Raw genomic sequence first — 8,629 nt, forward strand, 5'->3', positions numbered from 1 at the left:
CTAGCTTGGGTTTCCGGGCCAAGCCCGGGCCGGGCCTGCGGGCTTTTTGGACACCCCTACCTAAATTCAAAGCCATGTTATTGAATTTAGTTGATTTTCAAGAACAACGACAAAGTCAGTGGTTCTACTGGATTATTTAAGTAGCATTAGAGATATCAAAAAACATGTTTTTGTTTCTTTACCTATCAAGTTGAAAGGAAAAAAAAATGTAATCGGGCCTTATGGCTGTATTTATTTCCTTAATTGAGATGCGAATAAGAACAACAAAATAGTAATAACATCCGAATCATTTATCTAGATTTGCTCCTTAACTTGATTGAAAAGGGTTGGACAGGGGACCCTAAATCTTCCTTCTGTGTTCAAGAGGAGGAAGCGATGTGTCATCTTTTCCTTCATTACGAACCTTAATGAACTTCTCAACTTTCATTTTGTTATAATTACTGCACTACACGTCTCACGCAAAAATTTGGATGAAAGACAAAATGAACAAGAACAAATTAACATCTACTTTCGAACTTGAGAATAAGGATGGCACTACAGACACACCCCCAGCCACACCTTGGGGCACACCCTCTCTCTCAGCTACAGTACGCAGGGGGCCGAAGGAAAAAAAAAAACTCTCAACTTTTATCTACTCCTTAATTTTGATGCCACTCACTCTAATCGCCTGCCTAAACTGCTCTACATCACAACGTACCCTCAGGATGCCCTGCTGGCAGTACCCGTACTCCGTGGCAGCGCGGTCGAGCAGAGCCTTTACGCGTGGTTTCTTAAACAGTTTCAACGGCACCATCAGTCTCTCCGCTTCTGCTCCGTCGTCGTCCGACCCGACCAGCACCGGAACGTGACCAGCTTTCGCTACGGCCTCCTCCGCCGCCGCCGACGTCCTCCTCTCGAGCAGTCGCTCTTTAGCCATGGATAGATCACTCACCTTCTTCTTCCACCGCATAATATTACTACTTTTTTTTTTTTTTTGCACTCTTCTTCTTCTTCTATCTTTGGTGCAGCTGGTGATCACTGGGGTTTATATATATATAGGCTTCTAGCTTGTTCGACCAACAATAGGATCGTGCGTGGCCCGGGTCCAAATTGAACGGAATGATTTGTTTGATTTGGAATCAAGTTGGGAGTCCGAACCCGACAAGGATATACAAGGTCACTAGATCAATCCAATTGTTGTACGTGTACGTGCTAGCTATAGGATTTCCGATTTGGGTCGGATCCGGATCCACTTAACTGGAGATTATATCATTATTAAATGATGATCACGCGACCGCATGAAAGCGCATGCACGGACGGTTTTGTCTGCGAGGTTGACCCGTTCGCGTGTTTCGTTGACGTGGGTGTCACTGATTCGGTCTATGGGCGGTAAAACTTCTGACTCGATGACGTATCAAAATAGAGATTAAGCGGGTATGTACGTATAACAAGTAAAACTAAACTTCTTGTTGGAGGATCGATTGATTGGGAGTCAAAATCTACCGATTTGCAAGTTCAATACTGGACGGATATGCCGGCCCATCGTAACATTTTTAGCCAAATAAGCGGCGCCAATTTTTTTCGGAACTGTTAGATCATTTCACGGAGGATGTCGCGCTTCGGAGTTTAGTTGTCTCTTTTATGGTTCAGAACAGTTTGGTTATATGTTCGCTGAATGTTCTGATAAGATTTATATTAGCTAATTTATGATTCCGGTGGCTTGTCATGTATGCATTGTCAGAGCCAGGAGGCGGATAGCCGTAGCATTTTTTATATGGATTTCGATTTGGTAATTTCATGCTTTTTTAAGCATTTAACAATAGACTTTGGAAATAAGGTTATATTTTTCACATAGCTTGCATCTTGGGCGGAATTGTCACATGAGATTCTTCAAATTTTATTAAATTTTAGATTTTCTCAGGTTTTCAAAAATATTAGGATCTGTAATTACGGAAAAACCAAGTACAAATTAATTAATACATTTTCAAAAAGAAACTTTAGATGATTAGAATATGTTGAAATTATTCAAGTAATAATGATTTATTTTTATTTATTTTTTTGAGAAAACAGGCTTTTGTTTTACCGATTTACATACAAGAAAATTTATTATATATATGGAGAAAAACTTATGTCAACTTAAGTGGACGTCCACTGAGTTTCTTAGTCATTGATGATCACTTGATTGAGCTACATTGTGGATGATCCGCTCCGTTGAACTTGATCTACATATTCTAAAACCATAACACACCAAATTTGGGGTGAACCCGTTGTGGTTTGACCCTTCATCCACTCGTATCATCGTATCACTTTTAACGGTTTCGAATGAATATAACTTTTTACATGGCTCGACAAAGGGTCAAACTACGACGGGTTCACCCCAAATTTGGTGTGTTGGGGTTTTAGAATATGTAGATCAAGTTCAATGGAGCGGATTATCCACAATGTAGCTCAATCAAGTGATCATCAATGACTAAGAAACTCAGCGGACGTCCACTTAAGTTGACATAAGTTTTTCTCCATATATATGATCATATTTGTTCAATTTGTGAAAATGATATTTATATGATACCTGTAGTTTAAAAACCCCGTAAAAAATCCTGTTTCTGCGATCATAATCAAAGTTGGCTTGTCACACGTGGATTATAATTAATCGAGTCCCCGTGGAAGTAAATATAGAATATTTCTTGTACAATTTTCAATGAATTTTCTCACGTGTTGTCGTGTTGGTATATGGGGACACCAACCAACCTTCGTAGAAGCGTTCAAGCATGCAAAGTCACATGAATAAAGCAGAATATATAAAATAATAAAGAAAAAGCTTAATTTGATTATAACTTGAATTGGGAGTATAGATGTAATATTATATCAACTAACTTAACTAACTTATAATTAAGTGTCCGGTTTCCTATATATATATATATGCGCGTAAACTCAGCAAAAGTTAGGCACAAATACAATACGGGCCAAACTCTCTTTCTAATTCATTCACAAATTACACGACATGGTTAAATAAAATAATAGATCAATTAATAATTATACTAATAAAGTGAAATTTCAGTTGCGTATTTTTTTCGTTTGACAAATTCTAAGAACTATATATAGCATTTAATAATTAAAAATTATTTTTTTTTACCATCTCATCTTAATTCGCTACTCTTGGCATCTTAGATATATATCATCACCAGCCAGTAAAATTCCTTTTGATAATCGATCATGTGAGTAATTCTATGATGCAATGCCGGTCTTAGTTATCAGGCGCTGTGATATTAACTTCACGTTGAAATTAAAGCCACCGAGACCAGTTACAATCGTAATGGATACACAATTTGACAAGATAGGCAGCTTAATTAAATTTAGCGCTGAGTTTAAGAAACTTTAATTTGCGTGCAATTACCACATATTTCATTAAAAACCTAAAATTTAGCACTAAACTGCACATTATATATATATTCAAGAACTCGGCCTTACTTCATTTCTGTCTCTATATATCTTCCCACTATAATTAAGAAAAGGTCTACATGTCTCTAAAATATTTCATTAATTACGTAGATCGCTGCGGAAACGGAAATTATGTGCCGACTATTAATTAGTAAACGAGTGGTCTCTTCCCCCCACCCCCACGTCTCTGTGCTGACTCATCCATCATCAAAATTCTCCAAGCTAGCTTATTCTCGGTCAAAGTAAAAAACTTACAACTTCAACCTCCCAACCTTCTCCTCAAAGTTATATGTCCCCGATATATCCCTCTAGCTCCCTCTCCCTCTCTCTCTCTATATATATATATGTAGCCTCTCAGAAGCCTTTATGACAACCATATATATAGCATCAGAATGCACTGCAGGAGGAGATCGCGGGTGCACGATAGCTCTAGAAATGTTCCTAAGGGACATGTTCCAGTGATCGTCGGAGAAGGTGGCGGTATGAAACTGCAGGAGTTTATAGTGGATATCAATGTCTTGAAGGAGTCGTGGATGGTTGAGTTGCTAGAGAGGTCGGCGGCCGAGTTTGGGTACGGACAACATGGAGTCCTAAGGGTCCTCTGTGATGTAGATGAGTTTAGGGAGCTATTATTAATTAGGTCCAAGCGTAGACGTTCATGTATATGTATGTGTCCTGTATGTATATATGTATGATGATTGATGATGCTTAATATATAGCTTCTTTTACTTGTTGGTGTATTATGTTAAGGGTGATTAAATTTTTAGATGCACGTCGCATAACATATACTGTGGAGGTATATATGTATACTTAGTTATAGCTTCTATCATTAACTCATGCTATAGAATTTACTACTCAAATTTATATATTTGCATGTCAACAATATTACTCTCATGTGAGATGACCACGGGAAATTATATGCCATCAAGAGGACCAAAAAAACGTATGTATGCTACAGAATAAGGAGTTTGTTAGCTTGTTATCAGCATGTTAATTTGAACTAAAGCGGAGTTAGTTATAATTAGGATATTATATTTGCTAGGGTTCTCCGGCCTTGCGGATGATGATGGTGATATCATCATAAATTAGGGGTGGGCGTGGGCAGTTTAGACCTGACCCGTGAGTCAGGCCATTCGGTCCACACCAAAACCTAGGGACTCCGACTTATTTATATAGCCTCATTAAAGAAGTCGGGGTGGGCCTTGTTCCTCTTCACGCGAAAAACAAATTCCCAATCATTGGAATTTGCCCAGCTCTTGCCCAGCTCACGTGTCTCACGCGGTTGCAAATTTGCCCGGCTGTCATCCGTTGGCTTCGTCCGCATGCTTACCTCACGTGGGGCCTGTTCACGTGCTTCAACCAATCACAATTCTCCACCTCGGCGAAGTTTTCCCAAAACTGAGCCGACACTAACCAAAACAAATATCTCACTTGTTGTGTCCAGTACACCGTGAAACAATTCATGACAACAGACTCAATCCATAACAAGTCAAGAACCAAAATGAGAATGCAAACACTCTCCAAATGTCAGTATCAACTCACTAAATCGATCTCACCCCCATCAAAATCCAACCCGGCTGCATCATAAGACTGCCTACGTATCCTCTTGCCCAAGGAATCAAGCCGAACGTAGTTCACCCAAATGGCCTCCAAATGCCTCAATCCAATAGAAGAGTTCGCAACCCTTCTCCAATATCATCAACTCTGCGGCTGATACCACCTCCAATGGCGTCAAACACCTCCACCTGAGGTGAACCAATGACCATATCCAAACTACGTCTACCAGCTACACTCGAATCAAAAACCAACTCATCATCTGCATCCGAATCCAAATGACTTCCACGCTGTGTCACCTCAGCTGGAATCCCAACCAATGCAGAATGATCTGGAGTAATCTTCACCCGATGTGGAGTAGCATCCATCTCCACCCGCTGCGATATGCAGTATGATCTGGAGTAATCTTCACCCAATGTGGAGTAGCATCACTCTTCACCCGCTGCGATACCTCTAAGGTCTGTCCAAAACTCTCCACCTGCTGAGAGTCAATTGGCTTCCTCATCGAAACCTCAACCAAAGTGACACTACCAAACCTATCTTCCAATGGAGTTTTACCTCCAATCGCAACAGTTGACAACTCTTTAATAGGATGACCCAAATATGTCGAAGCCTCTGTCCAGAAACTCTTCTGCAAACCATTGCTCGACCACAAACACCGATCCTCCTCCAGTAAGGCACGGTTCTCCAAATTTGTCACCCTATCTAGCTGCCCCAAGATTTCCTTTCCAACGAAGTGTCTCGAAATGCCGTGAGCTCGGCTCCAATACAGAAATAGGTCCATCTTGTACCTCCCACCAGAATGGAGTACCTTCACCTTTCTGTCTATTACATACTTCTTCAATCTGTTAGAGACTACTAGGACTTTATCCATCGGGGATTTGGTTGCAACCCAAACACGCCTAGAACAGTCACCAACAAAGGAAACCAAACGCCTATTACCTCCCAATGATGCCCCCTTGGAAGGTCCCCAAACATCCACATGAACTCCTCCAGAACGACCCTTAGCACGGTGAATAGAGGTGCCACACTTCACCTCGGTCTTCTTGCTCACATCAACATGTTCACTGGACTTCAAACTGCAGGTCTTTGCACCCTCTTTCAATCTATGCGAGGAATCAATACTGGAATGGCCAAGCCCCAAATGCCGCAGTCTAGTCGAATCAACAGAAGTCGTCAGCTCTCCACCTGCCACTATACCTCCAGTCAAGTAATACAGGTTATTTCTCCTGACGCCCTTCATCAAAATACGAGAGTCTCTCGCAATCTCGAGAACCATGTCCTCAACACGAACCTTCAGACCCTCTCCAACCAAAGCTCCAATCGAGATCAAGTTCTTCCTCAAAGAAGGAACATATCTCACATCGTTTAACTCTCTAACAGTCCCGTCAAACATCTTTATGCGAATTCTTCCTATCCCAAGGATCTGGCATGCACGGTTATCAGCCATGTACACCACACCACTATCCACCAGCTTCTCAAAACTGGAGAACCATTCCCTTCTAGGGCACACATGATAGGTCGCACCACTATCCAACATCCATTCAGATTCCTCCGAATAGCTATCTGTAGGACTGATAGAAAGCGAATAAATAGAAGAGTCAGAATTATTACCATCCGATACGATGTTTGCTTCTGATGATGGTTGCTTCCCTTTTCCCTTCTGCTTATTCTTCATCCATTCGTCGAGCTTTGGGCAGTCTTTCTTCCAATGACCAGTCTCCTTGCACCAAGCACACTGATCTTTTCCTACTCTAGACTGTGACTTCCAATTCTTTCGGTTTGGACCCTTCCCTCTTGCGACCAACGCCTCCGCTACCGGCTCAACCGAAGCCTCCTTATCCTTCTTTCGAAGCTGATAATTCACAAGTGCAGCGGTGACTTCACTATACGAAAGTGATGCCTTCCCATTAATCAGAGTAAGAACGAAGGTCTCATATTCCTCGTCGGGCAAGGAACTCAACAACAGCAACGCCTTGTCCTCATCTTCAATCTTGACATCCACATTCGCCAAATCCGCAAGAAGCTTTGTGTAGTGGTTCATGTGATCTCTAATGGAGGTTCCCTTCTTCAACTGGAAACGATAAAGTCTCCTCTTCAAATGCAAGCGATTTTCCACACTCTTGGTCAAATACTTGCTTTCGAGAATCTCCCAAATCTTCTTCGCAGAAGTCTCATTCATCACATCATATTTTAGATCTTGAGTCAAACAAGACCTAATCACACCACACGCCGTTCGATTCATCTTCTTCCAAACCTTTTCTTCAACGTCATCTGGCTTGCCATCTAACTCCAAGGTATCCTCCAAATTCTGCGCGTTCAGCGCATCCAAAACCTCGCATCTCCATAATCCAAAGTTGTTTGTGCCATTAAATTTCTCCACATCTATCTTCATAGAGTGGATATTCAAACTCTGAATAGTCTTCACGCCAGAAGAACCACCCTCGACTCCCGAAGCACCTTCTTTCCCCGACATCTTACGCACCAACGAACAAAGAATAGATCCAAAACTGAAAGATAGAGTCTTTACCAAAAGATCCCACCTTTATCACCAACGAAGTCCTAAACGGGCCTCCAAATTGATCTACTCCTCCAACCAAACCCTAGATCTGGAATCTGGGCTCTGATACCACTTGTTGTGCGCAGCGGAAATTTCGGCAGAGTTTCTGGTGCACAATAAGAGAGAAAGATCGATAAGAATTCTTGTTTCTCAAAGGGAACAAGAATCTGAAAGCCTAATATCCCATCAAAGTGGGATATTTGCTCTTCCTCTCGTCAGCTCTAGGACTGCGCGTCGAGGGATCCTAAAACTATTACAATGGCCACAAACTCAAACAAACCAATTTTTACGTGGTTCGACAAACTGCCTACGTCCACGGGGCAAGGAGGGGAGATCTACTATTAGAGGGAAGAGAATACAACTAGGGTTTACAATCACTCAATCTAAACCCTCAAACAAACTCTCAAATCCCTCACACAAATATCTCTCTCAAAAGCTCTCCTCTATCTGTGATTTCTTTTCACTGCACGAATCCCAAAAACGAGTTCTGCCGAAAACAACACAGGCCGAAAAATCAATTTTCTTCGCACCTGCACACAGCCGCAAAAAGAAACAAGCTTCTGCACACCTCCTTCCACCACAAAACCTAGGGACTCCGACTTATTTATATAGCCTCATTAAAGAAGTCGGGTGGGCCTTGTTCCTCTTCACGCGAAAAACAAATTCCCAATCATTGGAATTTGCCCAGCTCTTGCCCAGCTCACGTGTCTCACGCGGTTGCAAATTTGCCCGGCTGTCATCCGTTGGCTTCGTCCGCATGCTTACCTCACGTGGGGCCTGTTCACGTGCTTCAACCAATCACATGATATTGTCTGCTTTGGGCCAATTCCTCACGGTTTTGCTCTTGGATTTCACCCCAAAAGGCCTCATACCAATTAGAGACTTGCCTATCCTTATAAACTCAAAGCCCTCCTCATATTTAGTCGATGTGGGACTTTGGTTTGTCCACTCAACACAGGGACCCAGCTCACAAAGGTGTGGGTCACAGCGTGTATTTTTTCGCCCTCCTTGTTCTTCTTTAACTATAATTGTATTATGATATAAAATCCGATTTAAGTTCTAAAAAAATAGAAAGAAATTGTTCGCCTAAACGTGATA

The sequence above is a fragment of the Asparagus officinalis genome, chromosome 6, assembly GCF_001876935.1.
Source record: "Asparagus officinalis chromosome 6, Aspof.V1, whole genome shotgun sequence".
NCBI classification, from domain to species: Eukaryota; Viridiplantae; Streptophyta; class Magnoliopsida; order Asparagales; family Asparagaceae; genus Asparagus; species Asparagus officinalis.